Source organism: Apus apus, chromosome 1 (assembly GCF_020740795.1).
Source record: "Apus apus isolate bApuApu2 chromosome 1, bApuApu2.pri.cur, whole genome shotgun sequence".
Taxonomy (NCBI): domain Eukaryota; kingdom Metazoa; phylum Chordata; class Aves; order Apodiformes; family Apodidae; genus Apus; species Apus apus.
In genome coordinates this window covers 112,493,835-112,509,070 of record NC_067282.1, presented here as the reverse complement: position 1 = coordinate 112,509,070, position 15,236 = coordinate 112,493,835, and the positions used below count along the sequence as shown (strand labels likewise).

Below are 15,236 nucleotides of genomic sequence, written 5' to 3'. Positions count from 1 at the left end.
AAGCCATTGTTTTACCCCCTCTGTACTTGCATGCTGGGTACAACAACATACACAGACAACTTCACATCATGATTACTGTATTGTATGTAAGCTCAGAGCTCCTTCTCAGCCAAAAACTGATGCTGATACTGTTCCAGAAATGGACCGACCTAAGTATTTGCTCTATTCTAGTCCTTTCAGCAGGCACAGGCTATTGGGTACTGTAAGATGGAGAACCCAGGCGAAGTGAACTTTTGGTATCACCTACCATATCAACTCTAAAAAACACACATTACTAACAGGCCTCTAGAACACAGTTGTGAGCAGCGTGATGCCAGGGTAGTACAGCAGTGGCATTACTTCCAACAAAAATTTTCAATCTAAGGGTGCCTGTTTAAAAAACTGTAGGTATCCGAGACACTTCTCAGAGCAGACGTTTTCTTTGCTTTTGAATTATGCCACTGAATTTAACACTATCTTACATTGTTAGTATGAGCATTAGTATATCATTTGCTCAAAGAGCAGTTTGGAAGCAAGCAATAATCATTTTTTTGTATTAGAATCAGTGCCCTGATGACAGACGACAGAATGGAGTAACAGCAATTTAAGATTATCAACCCCATGTATGCTCATTATACACCTGGGAGGAAAACAAACATAAACCAGCACAAAACAACTCTCTGTGTATCAGTTACCATCCTTCATGAAGTACCAATTAGTATCTTCTGTTTTACCATCCCCTCCCCCTAAAATTATAGAAGTCTTAGAACAGAACTGAGAAAGTTCCCTTGACTTCTAAACCTAACAATTTGTGCCATCTCAGCTATTCACATGTTCAAGCTTGTATACTTTTCAATTCTAATCTCTAATTACCATAAGGCACAACAAAAATAACCTAGCAGCTTTACAGGATTTATACTGCTTTTCAGTATCAGTAATCTAAACATTATTCCACAGTTGTTAAAATTACTCTGAACAAGCCAACTACAAATCCAGTAATTCTCAAAATAACAGCACCTATAGCTCAGTGACAGCTGCAAATAAGTTGTATGATGTCTGCTGCCACTTTTGGTAGAACTCAAAAGAATTTGGTGTATGTTATGGTTTGAGGGAGCACAGGATAATTTTATGGTATCAATTGGAGGACCAAGAGAGAGGGTGTTGTTTAGGACTCCAAGGCATCACCGGAGCAGAACAGAGAGGGGTCAGTATTCCCTCCCATTTCCTGCCTCTATAAAACCCAGGAGGGTAATAATGTCCTCTCCTTCTTCCTCTCCTCCCTGGTCCTCCTGTCACATCCGAGAGAGGTTCCTGCTCTTTGTCTCCAGTTCACCATGTGCTCTGCAGGATCTGAATCCACCTGGTGCTGGGAAGAGCCCTGGACATTTTTCCTGAGTCAGTTTTGCCATAAGGGGCCTTTTGAACACTTCTATCAGGGCCCTTAGAATCAGGTTTTTTTATATATTTGTGTTTTTCATTATCATCCCAAATGTTACTATTCCTTCACTGTTCTATTAAACCTGTTGTAGTTTTAATTTCCAATCTTGAAGTCTCTCCTCCTTTTTCCCCCTTTTAACTTCGCCTGGGAGGGTGGAGGGGAACAAGAGAGCAATTCTGTTCTCTGTGTTTTGGTCCACCCTGACCACTAAAAGCACACAAAAAGTAACAGAGAATCACAAATGTGAACTTTAACTCTTAAAACCTTACTGTCCAAGTCTAATGTCAGCCTACATTAAAAACAAAATATGGAGGCATATTCCTAACTGGCAAAAGAATTGCGTAATGGTTGTATACAATACTAGACCCAAGGAGGAGCTTTGATTAAAGAGAAAATATTAACTCTAGAACTGCTGGAGCTTCCACAGACATAAAGTTCCCAGAGAGATATTTATGAAAAACTTCTGCTTTACTTATACTGCAGACATGATACAGATCCATGGACACAACTGAAAAACAGGCATATTGTAACAATCTCAAATGCCCAATTTTTACATTTTTACGTTTTCAGTTTTTAGGTGGAATATATAGGCACACAAATGTGCCTGATACTTCTTGAAAACAACAAAACAAAACAAAAAAACCAACAAACACCACCTCAGGTCTTCCAGTGTTTCACCATTGGAAATGCTGAGCCATCAAATTTGGTGTCTTCACTGAAATGCTTGTTAAATCTTGTGATAGATATCTCCTTAATTTTACAATAGCTCTCTGGACAGAAAGAGCAGCTCATTTCCTATCACTCTTATGATTACTACTCACTGTTGCTGTGTTCAAACATTATCGCAGGCTACACACATTCTTTAGCGCACACTTTGGCTTGGAAGATCAGAACATGTTTGCTTTTATGCAACTGGTATGGACAAATAAGAACATGGAAGTGCTCATTCCATGTATATCCACTTGTTACCTTTGAGTACTTTCCAAACTTTGACTCTTCCCCACACCTCTAGGGTATTCCCCACCCTGTTCCTTTTTTGAATGGTTTATAACTTGAAGAATTAACTGTCTTTGATGTTTAAATCCTGGTACATAAAAATAGATGATTGACTCAAATTACTGTTATGGGAGCAGCGTCTCATCTTGACAGAAACTTATTATCTACTGATAAAGCAAGACACATTGTCAGGTAACAATCGGAAAAAAGTGGTTATTTCACTCCTGGTGGCTTTTTAGCTTACAGAACATAGAAACACCACCTGCAACTAGACTAACAAGAAACTGACACTGCAGATGTGAATCTAACAGTAACTGAGATATGGGGGGATAGCAACCTTGTGAGGTGGAAAACACTAGTTTCACTGAGACCTCTGTACCTTACTGAGGACATCCAAGACCATCACGCATAGAGGGCCGGGCACTGTGGGTACCCTGACTAACAACAGAAAGGAAAACAAAGTTTTGACAAGTTATTTGCCACCACAGAACTAAAGTATCTCACAAGCTCCAACTATGGTTTGTTAATTTTTTATCGAGTTCCCTGCTGGTCTGAGTACCATGAAAGACAATCTGATGGAAAGGACAAATGTCAGCTTCTAAAAATTGGCATATAGACTACTTTGCCTTCCCTCTGTGGAACTCTACAGACCTCAGACAACATCTGAGCCTGTGAAGCATGTCCTCAAGGTAGCTATCTGTATCTAATGTGTTTACAAATAAGGTAATCTAGCAGCTAGGGGAAGAGGCAATGGCATACTTACAGCACAACACAACAGCAAACTAACATCAAATAATACCTCTGAAAAAATAATAATTTACTTAAAAATTTGGATGTAATAATTTATCTCACTTTAACACAGGTTTCAGACCCTAGTTCTGACAAAGCAGTAAAGCAGTAAGAGCTCTACAACAGAAGCTGCACATTGCAATTCCACCATGTTCTAGTTACTAGCATCCATCTTTTCCAAACTGACATCTGTGCTTACAATTCTTTTTAAAAAGTTAATACTCTCCGAATTTTAAATTAGAAAAATGGTAGAGCTGATTTGAGTCTACAGAACTATTTAACTATAGCCCAACCCAAGTGACATTTTTCTCAGCCAACTTTGTCATGACTGAACCTAATTAAAAATCATAATCAAACTAAAATTAGATGGGACTTAATTTAAACCAGTCCCCCAAACAGCATACCTGTAACATTCCTGAGAGATTTTTAATCTGTTAAATACATCTACTGATGGAGACTCTTTAAGGTCCCCCAGTCAATCTCCTTAAATGCTTCATTACAACAAGTTATCCATGGGACAATAATGTGCCCTTGTAGCCAAGAACACAAATAATATCTTGGGGTGCATTAGGAGGAATGTGTCCAGCAGATCAAGGGAGGTTCTCCTCCCCCTCTACTCGGCCCTGGTGAGACCTCACTTGGAGTATTGTGTCCAGTTTTGGGCTCCTCAGTTCAAGAGGGACAGGGATCTACTTGAGAGAGCCCAACAGAGGGCTATGAGGATGATTAAGGGACTGGAACACCTGTCTTACGAGGAAAGGCTGAGAGCTCTGGGGCTTTTCAGTCTAGAGAGGAGAAGACTGATGGGGGGATCTAATTAATGTCTATAAATACATGAGGGCTGGGCATCAAGAAGGCAGGGACCTCTTTTCACTTGTGCCCTGTGATAGGATGAGGGGCAATGGATTCAAGCTTGAGCATAATAAGTTCCCTCTCAAAAAGAACTTCTTTACTGTGAGGGTTACAGAGCACTGGAAAAGGCTGCCCAGAGACGTTGTGGACTCTTCTTCTTTGGAGACTTTCAAGACCTGTCTGGATGCCTTTCTGAGCAATCTGCCCTAGGTTTTGGTCCTGCTCTGGCAGGAGGGTTGGACTCTATGATCTTCGGAGGTCCCTTCCAACCCCTAACATTGTGATTCTGTGATTTGTCTAACGCCTACTTTTAAATTATTGTCTTGCTGCAATTTAAGCTACTTAATGTCTGTAGTGGACAAGACAACAGTTTATTTCCTCCAGCAAGAGAAACGCAAGAAATTATTTACACCTTCATCACACTGACTCAAGTTCAGTGCTTGGCAGAGCTGTCATTTTACTTACATCACTCTGCAGTGACACAGACTTCATGAACAACACTTGGCACGTCTTCTTTTTCAGGGAAAAAGCTTAGGATTGCTTAGGCTTTTAACTTCAGTTCGGGAAAAATTCTAGAGAAACAGGCTATGGGGAAGACAGAGGATGGATGAGTGTTTCTGTTTAGAAACATGAAGTTCTTACACTATGAAGACATTCACATTCAACAAGCTCTTCTTTGGCAATGCTTCAAAAGCAATTGCTTTTACACTCTACTTCTGAATCTTTATTAGGAAATATTTCTAATGAAAGGCTGCTTTAGGAAATTGCTGCTGTTCACTTGCATTTTCAGGGATTTCAAAATAGTGAAGTATCAAGTTTCCCAATATTCAATTACCTAACTATTCAGAAACTCCAATTGTATGGTTCTTGGAAAAATTCTACTTTACTTTCAGAGGAGAGCAAAGTGTTTTCTCAGAAAGCCTAGAAACACCCATGAGGTCTTGAACATGTTCAAAGACAAACATTAACTGTAACAGTTACAATCCTACATTGATGCCAACTCCAAGTCAAGATCTTGTCTGCAGCTTCCTATACTGAGGACAAAAAAAAAAAAGTCTTCAAGATTGGTGCAGATCAGTCAACACAATACTCAACTAGTCTGAAACAGCAAGTGTTATCATGCAAGTGTTACTCAGCAACACATCCCAGCATAAGCACATACTTCAGTTCTAAAATATCACCTTGACAGACCAGAGCAGGATATGGCATATGATCAGCAGTGGCCTGCCTGCCTCCCTTCTCAAAAGCAGAAGTAAAAATATCAGGGGAAACTTCATGTACTGTAACTGGATAACAGTGGGTGCTTCTTGCTTCTGAGTTGCTATTCTGATCTCTTGGATCAGAGGTGATAATCACTCTAGGAGGCAGTGCTTTATACCTGCCAATCAGCTCCTAGGCAGTGAGCTGTGAAGAACTGACAGTCAAGGGTAAGGACAGTTCTAAGCATCCACTGGAGGCTCCAGTTCCCCACCACAAAACCACAAATACTTTAAGCAAATACTATTGCTGAATACTTTGTATTGTGAAGCTAAAGCCAAAATTATCACCAATCACTGACTGCTCTATCAGATAAACCCACAGTGTCTGTATGTTTGGCAGTTTGCCAACCCACACACATAAGGATTAATTACTGTTTTCTCCATTTTCTTCCAGCACAGCACTGCAGCTACAGGTTTGTTTTACTCATTCCCCTTAAAGAATGATTTATTAAACTGCAGGGCTTTATTTCTTGACAGGATGACGAAATATATTGCTGTAACAAGCCATGTCACATCCACTATCATTCAGCTTCCATGGCAATGGCATTTAAGTGTTCCACTTCCTGTTCCTGCAGCACACTTTGCCTTCTTATAAGTTGTTTGGACAAATGTTCCCAGGGCCAAGTTGTAAACACGGAAAAGCAAAGCTGCTGACTATATGTTTGAAATAAGCAATTTAAATTGGATCAGTTTAAGCGGACCTGAAATCCAGTTCTAGAATGGTTATACAAATAGTTTTTCTGGCACAAAGGAAAGAGGGAGAGGACAACTGAGAACTCCCTGTCAATAATGCTGCTGAAGCATCTTGCCATATTCCCGTGACTCAAGCCAAAACCAGAGGTGGAATATAAGACAGATAAATTAGAATGTACCTAAGTAAGCTAGCTGACTTCAGAGATCACAGCAGATGTGAGTCAAGACAAGGTACACTGGGGAACACCGTTTTTTTTAAGCATTTAGGTACACTGGGAATTGTTAAAAATTTAACGTAAGTTACACTATCAGCTTTAACAAAAGTTCTGGCTGCCACCAAAAGCAGCTGCCTTTTACTACTGTTTTCAATACCACTGTTTTCCTCCTCCTGGCACTTATTTCATGTTCCCCTGCATATTCTTCAGTTTTAGCTAACAAGTTAGGAGCCACATTATCCACAGAGCAAGTGGATAAACCCAAGTGCCAGCACAAAGGTGGCAGGAGGAATGGATCTGACCTCAACAAGAATCACTATCAGCATCATTTCAGGTGGTCAAGAAACTGCACCCTGACTTAAGACCATGACTTTACCACCTCTAAAATGCTCTGGACACAAAACACAAGTTCTATGCAGTAGAACTTGAATGTACAATAAAAATAATTCAATCTGTCTAGCTGTATACCACTTTGATTTTTCTACGTTATACAAGGCTTATCTTAAGTTAACCCAATTATGTATGGAACAAACTACTTCTAAATACGTGGCTTATTACACTTGCCATACAGCACATGTAGAACTGAACATCCTAGTTTACAAGCAAATCTCTCTGAAAGAGCCTTCAAAAAACCCAAGTTCTACTAATTTAGTGTCTGTTTATGCACACATTAAGTAATTTGAAACTGTATAACCTACTAGTTATGTATAAGGTTTATCCAAGCACAGAAGATATATAAGACAAACTCCTCCCCTTGCCCAATGATAACCTTCTTTACCTCAGGTGATCTTTATCACAGATGGTCTTCATTCCCATATACAAGCTGCCACTCTTTCCAGCAGACAAAATATCCTCCTCTCCTACTAGGTACAACCATCTATTTGTCCCTCTCTTCTCAGCCCAGCATACACCATCCCCATTTCTCCATATTCCATGGAGTCACGACAACCATGTAAATTAAGCACAGTGACTATTCCTTCACTCCTTCCAGGGAACAGTACCAGACAGAAGAAGCATCCCATGGGCATCTGATAATGCCACAGTTTAGATTAATGGGTAGAAAGCACATTTCTTCAACTGAAATTGTCCCCATTCATCAGGGACACATTGTAGACAAAGTCAACTGGAGTCATGCAAAATTCTCTAAGCCTGTGCTTGCATGTTCCAGAATTGGCGTTTGTAGCCATCTACGAAAACAAAAAAGATGAATACTCCATCATTCAAGTTTTAAGCTCAACACAGGTCCCAAACAATATAAATATTTTTTAAAATTTTAAACACAAGGAAACTTTTACATTCATAGTATTAGTAATACTCTCACTATGAGAATCACACCCTTTGAATATTAAGAGTGGAGTGAAAAAGGAACAAACATGGGGAAAAAAATGAGGGGAAAAAAAATCAAGTTTGTGCATTCAGGTTTTGTTATTGTTGTTTTAGAATATGCCCAAACTCATAAGAAATTCTACTTTGAACAAATGACTTGTTGGCTGTCCTAATTACACAGGTCTAATATGCAAGCAGGTTACTAGCTACTTCCCATTTCTCAAAGATCAAGAGCTGTATTATATACTAGGTAACTTTTTTAAATTATAAAAATACTCATACACCAATAGTTAATTTTATTCTAAACATGTTACAGAATATTTTTTCTATTACAATAATTTTCTTTTGTCTGGAAACTAAACCCTGATATTTCTAAAGCTGCATATGAAATTACATCTTTTACTGCAGTTCCACCTGACAAAAGCTAATGTGTTTACTGAACTACTTGTTTATCATGATACCAAATAAGCAGCATACCAATTAAGTTTTCACAAACAAATAACTTCCATGTGTGTTTCAAACTTGTCTTTTGTAAAATAAAAATCTTACCTTTATTAGTAGGACTGCCACAATGTATTCCACTTATGCTTTGAACAAAAATATGTTGCAATGCACTATATATGCAAATAAGCTTTATTTTGTCATGCAGCATCCGGCACTTGATATACAGTCAATTGCAGCAGCACCCAGTCTTTTTAGGGCCCATTTTCTTTGTATAGCAGATGTAAACAGCTCATTTTCCAGTGAATACACGTTTACATGGGTTGATTGTAAGTAAACAAAGCCAAACATCTGTTTAGTTATTAGTTTTGGTATCCATTTCTCTAACTTGCATTATCCCACTTAATTATCAACACCAAAGAAAGCTAGTAGAAGAAAGAGCTTCAAGTCGATGTGGTTAGTACAAAAAGGAAAAAACCAGGGAACACTCAAAGCACTCTTCAAAGACCATCATGCAAGTGTTGCAGAAAGGTAAGCCCATCACCCATTTTCTGTTCACCCTTGCAAGGACTTGATTACACGTGCAGCAGCCTTTGCATAGCACCCATTTAATCCATGCCACCAAAACGGTAAACTTGGTAGTTACCAATCATTTAGATGGGGGTCAAAAGGGCTAATGCCTTAGGTTGCTCTTAATCATAAGATATCCTCAGACAAACCTCCCCAGTCTTCATTCTGGCTCTACAAACACAAAGTCAAGCAGCAGTGAAAATGTAGTACCAACTATTTAATTAAAAAAAAAAAAAAAGACAAAACAGAACAACAAAACCCAATACCCACCCAATTAGTTACAGCTTATTTCCATTTAAAACAAAAGTTAGAAAATATACTAAACTATATGCAAAAGTAAATTTGGTTATTTCACTCAAATGTGTTTCAGCTATTGTTATTCTTTAAGTTAATACAATTTTATTACATCCTACTAGAAGTCCATTGTTAAGAAAGCAAACAACTGTTTAAAAACTCCAAGCAGATGCATTAAAAAACCTCCTAAGATTATTTTTCATTTCTTAACAACATAAAGGATATTAGTATTTTTTTAAAAAAACGGTTCTAGAGAGTAGTTTAGACAGTTTCACCTGTGCTTGAAGGAATATTAATTCAAAGATTTTTTATTAAAAGAAAACTTAGGATCATTCATTATTAAAACAGACTGAGAGAATGTTAGAATATGAAACTACCTAATTTAAATGTATTTAATTCAGTGACTAAGTTTCACACAGTATTATTACTAATACTGATATTGAAGTAAGGTTTGTTCTGTAAAGGGAAGTAAGTTTCATTGAACTTATCTATCTACCCTCCCTGAAGTAATTTAAACAATTTAATTCAAGAGCAACGTAATGGTATTTACTCTCAAGTCATCATTGCTACTTGCTGAGCTGTGTGTGATAAGCCAATCATCTTCATGTAGTAATGCTTGGTGCAAGTTGAATGTTTTAACTTTAATCCATTTGTTAATCACACACACTTAAGATTTCCCAAAGAACTGTGAACAAGTCTTCTTAGATTTCCTTTTTACCTTATAAAAATGAATTCTGCAATGTAACATTTAAAATATATACACTTCTAACGCACCTTGATGTCCATTACTAGAACTACCACTGTTGCTAGACAGGTGGGCAACAAAAAAATCATAGCTTCTCCCTTATTAATAATAAATAAAAAGTCCCAGAACACATACTAGCACTACTCCTGACATCTGTACAACACACTGATAAAGACTACATAGAAATGAGAATCTAAAAACCAAACATGATGGAATGCCTCCTGGAGGCATTCATATTCTTGTCACTATTCTGTGGAGCTCTAAAACCATCTTCATAGGTAGAGAGAATTTTAGGAAAGGGCAGTAGCATTGCAACATGACACATCTCAGACAATTCTCATGCACCACAATAAAAATTGATTTTTTTCCTCACTATCTCAAGATTCAAATATTAATATTGCTCTTTTCAGCATTCTGCCAGAGTCAGGGAACATGCTCTATTAAAATGCAGATTAATATGCTAACTCAGAAAGAGCATCTAATTTTAAAGATAAGGTATTCCTTACTGTCAAGCAACCTTCTGCAATTGTTAATTGAATTCACTATGTTTACTGACCAAAAGCATACAACTGATCTCCTGAAAACAGCTATGACATATGCAGCAGTGCTAAAATCTTCGTTGTATAACCCTGATGCAGTGCTTCTATAGTCAGCAATATAAGAATACCTCTGGAGAAAAATCACCTAGGTGTGTGGATAATAAATACACCCTTAAAGGAATGACAATCTATGAGGAGCTTGGTGTGCCATTAATTTACCCTCAACAGTTCTACAAGGATTGCTTTTATCAATGAATGATCAACTTTGTAAGTAGTTTTGCAAAGTGGATATTGGTTTTCAATAATGAATTGACATCACAGAGGGTACGGAATAGCTACCAGACAGCAAAAACTTCAGTGGTAATAATTTCTTACTTATAATTGAGAGTTTCTAATGTTTCAATTTGCAAACCTGACTAAAGGCATACTGACTACTAATATGGAAGACTCCTTCCTCACAACTTGTTTATTCTTAACAACTTTTAAACCAGTAATTTAATTACTTTAATTGAGTAAGACTACTTACATCTTCAAGCATACACAATAATCAGTCAAGAAGAAAGGAGAACATAATGCAGATAGATTTTCTAAAATGGTATTTTTAAGGTCTGCACAAAGGCTGCTCAGGTGTAAAGCAGACTGCTGCCATTTTCAATTTGGAACAGATCAAGGACATGGACAGATCAAGATCTGACAATATGTTTCTGGAATGACAACTGGATTTCTAAAGCATTTAGAAATCACAGCCTGCAAATCTATGGTTAATCCTAAGCATCATGACACATCCAGAAAAGCAAGAAACTTCACAAAGAACATGAAGATACTGAACTGAGTTTTTTTAAAAAATATTCAAAAGACTCACATACAGACCAGAAAAATACTGAACTTAAAAGAAAATAGGCAGTTTGAGAATGGGAGGGGAGTGAAGTATGATACAATAACTTCCTGGATACTCAATGCTACTTCTTCAATAAAAGATTCACCTCCCCTCCTCCCATTCCTACAGGGGAGAAACAGAAATGCAGGTTGTACCATTAGTTTTCTGAATCAATTCATCTTGCTTTAAACAGAAGAGTATGATTTGTTAAGCCTACCTCTCACACTCAAAGTATCTTAGAAAAAGCCATTTCAACACACATGCATTTCCTCACCTGCCACTTAAAAAGCACCTACATTTTTAAGAGCACAACTAAGAAACATGAAATACCTCAAAAAAAGTCATTATGCTGAATGTACGTTCCCAAATTGGTCTTACTTATTCTGCTTATGTGTGCACTTTACCTATGCTTCCTAAACCAGACAGAACCTTATACTCCCACCCACTCACTCCAGGCTAAGGTATCAGGGATCTTCTTTTGCCACTGCTAATGCTAACATTCCCTTATTTTGTCATACGTATCTTCAAGGACAACCTAATACTTATATCCACTTCTAACTTAAGAGTTCTAATTAGCATACTTTCACTTATAGAAAAAAACACATCATGGCATATGTAGGGAATTCACCAAATTTTTATTTCCCAAAATGCTCATCTAAAATGAAAAGCTTAAGTCTACAGCTTAGCAACCCTAAGCACCTAGCACAAATCAGCTGACATTACCAACTGAAGCACCCTTCCGGATATAGGATGAGGTGAGGGCTTGAAATAGCAAAGGAAATGAGGTTGATAGCCTATATATTATTCTTCATGTAGAAGAACTAGTAGATACTGCCTGAGGCCAAACCACAAGAGCCTAAGAAAAAAACCATTCACATACCCTTTAGATTTTTGATCATGACTAAAACAGTGATGGGAAAAAAATTGTCTACAGATGCACTAGCCTTTTTATTGAGCTGTGTCTTCCAAAAAAAAGTATTTTTTAATATTTTAGATGTTCCACAATCAACTACTGAAAGAATACATACATACCCTATAAGAGAAGTGATGGACAAAATAGGGATAATTTCTGAAATACTTTTATAAAAATTACATAGGATAATCAACAAAAAAAAATTAACTCCAAGCCAAAAATTAGGAACTTTTTTCCACTTCAGATGAGGATGAGCAAGTCTATATACTTTAGCTTTTAAATATATATAAAACTGCTTGGTTTAGACACAAGAACTAACTCCTTGATTCTAGTGTTTAGCACAGTGAACAACCATGTATTTCCAAGCAGCAAACTGAATTACTTGGAATATCAAATAAAAAAACAGGAATTAAATTTTAAGCGAAAAAAATCAGATCCTTTTTTCCACAGAACATATTTTGTTGCTAGTTTCATGCATTAAAAAATTAAGTATCATTAAACCATGCACAGAACTGTATTTCAGCTGTTTGACACACCACATGTATATGAACTCATGCAACATACTGCAACTGCCAATTTTCTTTTCTGTTTAAATAAGTTGTCCACACAAGCAAGAAAAAAATAGTATTTTCAGAAATGCATGCTTTTGTAAGTACTTAAACTTTCTATAGCAAACACGATATAAAATTATCAAACAGGACACATGACAGCATTCTTTTTAAACAGAATTATTTCTAGCAATAGATTTATTAAGTATGGAAGGACCGGATAATTAGTTTTTACTACCATTCATATGGATAACAGTATTGACAACTGACTATTGTTATTCAGTGTTAGTAAGCGGGAGGGGGTAGGGAATGAATATTTGAACCGAGCAAATTACTGAAGAGCAAACAAGAAGTGAAGGTGAAAAGGCTTTAAAAGTTCTATGTTTCAGTCACACGACCCCTAGCAATAAGTGAATTGCACAGCACCAAGAATTTAACAACAAACTGAAGCAGGTGCTCAGAAACAGAAGCACATCATGGAAAATTGCCCCAGAAAATAGAAGTAGGGAAGGCTGTTAAGAACTAATTCACTATTCAGCAATTTATGCCTCTGCATATTTTCTTTTAATATCACACAAATAGCCACTGAATGTATTTGTAATTATGTTGTGTCAATGTTCTGTACAGCTTTTAATCTTTAAGGGGCTTCATACATTTAACGTATGTAGCATTATTAATTAATGATGTTGTGTATTCAACACCAATAATTTTTTAATTAGTCCAATGTGAGTATTCAGGGCCAAATAAAAGTCTTTTTGTTGCACATAATTAGAATCCGAAATGGTCCAAAACAAATAGATGACAACTCTGCTAGAAATTGTTTGCATATTAAATAAAAACACATTTCATTCTGGTAACTTTTAAGTATTCTGAGAACCAGAAGTTAACTGGAAGTACCAAAAATTGTCCTGTTCTGACAAACTCTTATTTTAACAACCTTCCTCATCAAACACAGCCTGCATGTAGCAGTTGATACAAAAACAAACCTCTGCAGAAAGCCTAACTTCACTGAAAGCTCAGACTTTTAGGGGTTTTATGACCTAAAAATCAAGTAGTTCTATACTTAATCAACAGTCAATATAACTAAGAATGAAAACCAGAAATCAAATATAAAACTACAGTGGTGCTATGATAAACTGTTACATTCCAATTTAATCAGAAAATATTCAATAAACCCTGACAGAACAGAAAATCTCAAAGATGGGGAAAGGGAGGGCAATCAGGGTAAAACTATCATTCAGATAGCAAGTCATTAATACCAAGAGGCAGAATGCATTTTTGTTTTAGAAAAGCATTAAGAAAAGGGTGAAAATAAAATTAAAAATCAGTAAGAATAAGAAAAAATATAATAATTCTATTTTTTGTATAATTAAGTGTGTATTTGCAGGAGACAGACTAGAATACATAACTAACACACATAAAGAAGAGCAAAATATTTTAAGTTAAATGGTTTACTTCCCCCCCTCCTCTTTGTAAACTGCTACAGGAATTTTGGTGAAGATAATTGCTTCTATAACTAAAGAAGAGCTTAACAAAAACTGCATCAGAACAGAAGCAGTAAAATAAGTGACTGTATTACCTTCCTAGAAAAAAAGTAGCAAATCTGTGTGTAATGACTGACCCTGTTCGTGACACTCACAAGCTGTTGACAGACAAGAACTTCAATGTATTGTGGATTTGCCTGGACTGTGACAGGATTACAAACACAACTACAAGGATAAAGAACATTATGTATTTCCCCATCCTATTAGTACCACGCTCAACAAAGAAGAGTAGCAAGTGGAACACAGAATGCTTTTATGAGAAGTAAGCAATTAACTCACAGAACAAAACAACAAACCGAAGGTTCACACAAGGGGAAAAAATAGAGGAGCTTACATTTGCATAGAACCTTACCCATGAACCTCAGTACATTTAAAGAAAAAAAAAGGTCCCTGATCCCTGTTAAACTGCATGTTCCACTGACTTGCACACAAGACTGATGATTCTTCCAGCACACTAGAATTCTATGACTTCCATTTAGACATTCAAGGACCTTAACACTGACCTCCAGACTATGCCAATTATGTAAAAACAAACAAAACTAGTAGGATGGAGAAACATAGGGAAATCATACTATTTTTTTCTATACCATTGAACCCCATCCTATCAAACGTTTTCCAAAGACAGTAGAGATGCAACTTGTTTGCCTTCTAAGTTAGTGATGAACACAAGAAGCATCCAAAGTAAAATAACAAATATCCTTGTATTTCATTCTCTATGTTTCTATGGAACTACTACTACTACTGCTTTGTCAACTTAGAAGACAGAAATATGCCACAGCAAGCAATCTATAGCAGAAAGGCAGGTCTTTAGAGTAAGAACTATACCTGAATGAGTCTCAAAGAAGATAGTCTAGCTTCTGGATTTCAGCAGTGAAACAGTAAAGAAGTGAACATGCATGAGGTGTGACAAAAAAAACTAATAGTCTATCCATAAAAAGAAGAAATGGAAGACACACGAACAAAACTAAGTTAAAGCAACATGAACTCTATCTAGGTATAGACATAAAACAGCCACCTGCTTTTCTAGCAAAATGCAAAATCACAGTAGGTTCCAAAGCACACAAAAGCCAAAGAAAACTGAAGAGCAGATAACATCATCATATTGCACAACTAGGACAACTAACCAGAAACTACATGCTAATCATGCTAAAAAGCACCTTCTACAAGCTTACAGACATCAGAGCTTTTCGTAGTGACAGCCTACGACACCGATACTTT

At 36.8% G+C, this 15,236-nt stretch overlaps 1 protein-coding gene across 6 annotated transcripts in view; it reads right to left on the bottom strand.

The window, feature by feature from the left end:
• Window positions 1–15,236, bottom strand: part of AP1S2 (adaptor related protein complex 1 subunit sigma 2) — a 31,374-nt gene that overhangs the window by 5,924 nt on the left and 10,214 nt on the right. For 2 of the 6 annotated variants that reach the window (XR_007889042.1, XR_007889043.1), the window contains exon 5: window positions 8,635–8,729. The exons of 3 other annotated variants lie outside the window; for them this stretch is intronic. The gene's annotated coding sequence lies outside the window, so the exon portion shown is untranslated. Of the gene's footprint in view, window positions 1–4,519; window positions 4,640–8,634; window positions 8,730–15,236 lie in introns of all 6 variants that reach the window. One more of the 6 variants, XR_007889041.1, reaches the window with a different exon arrangement.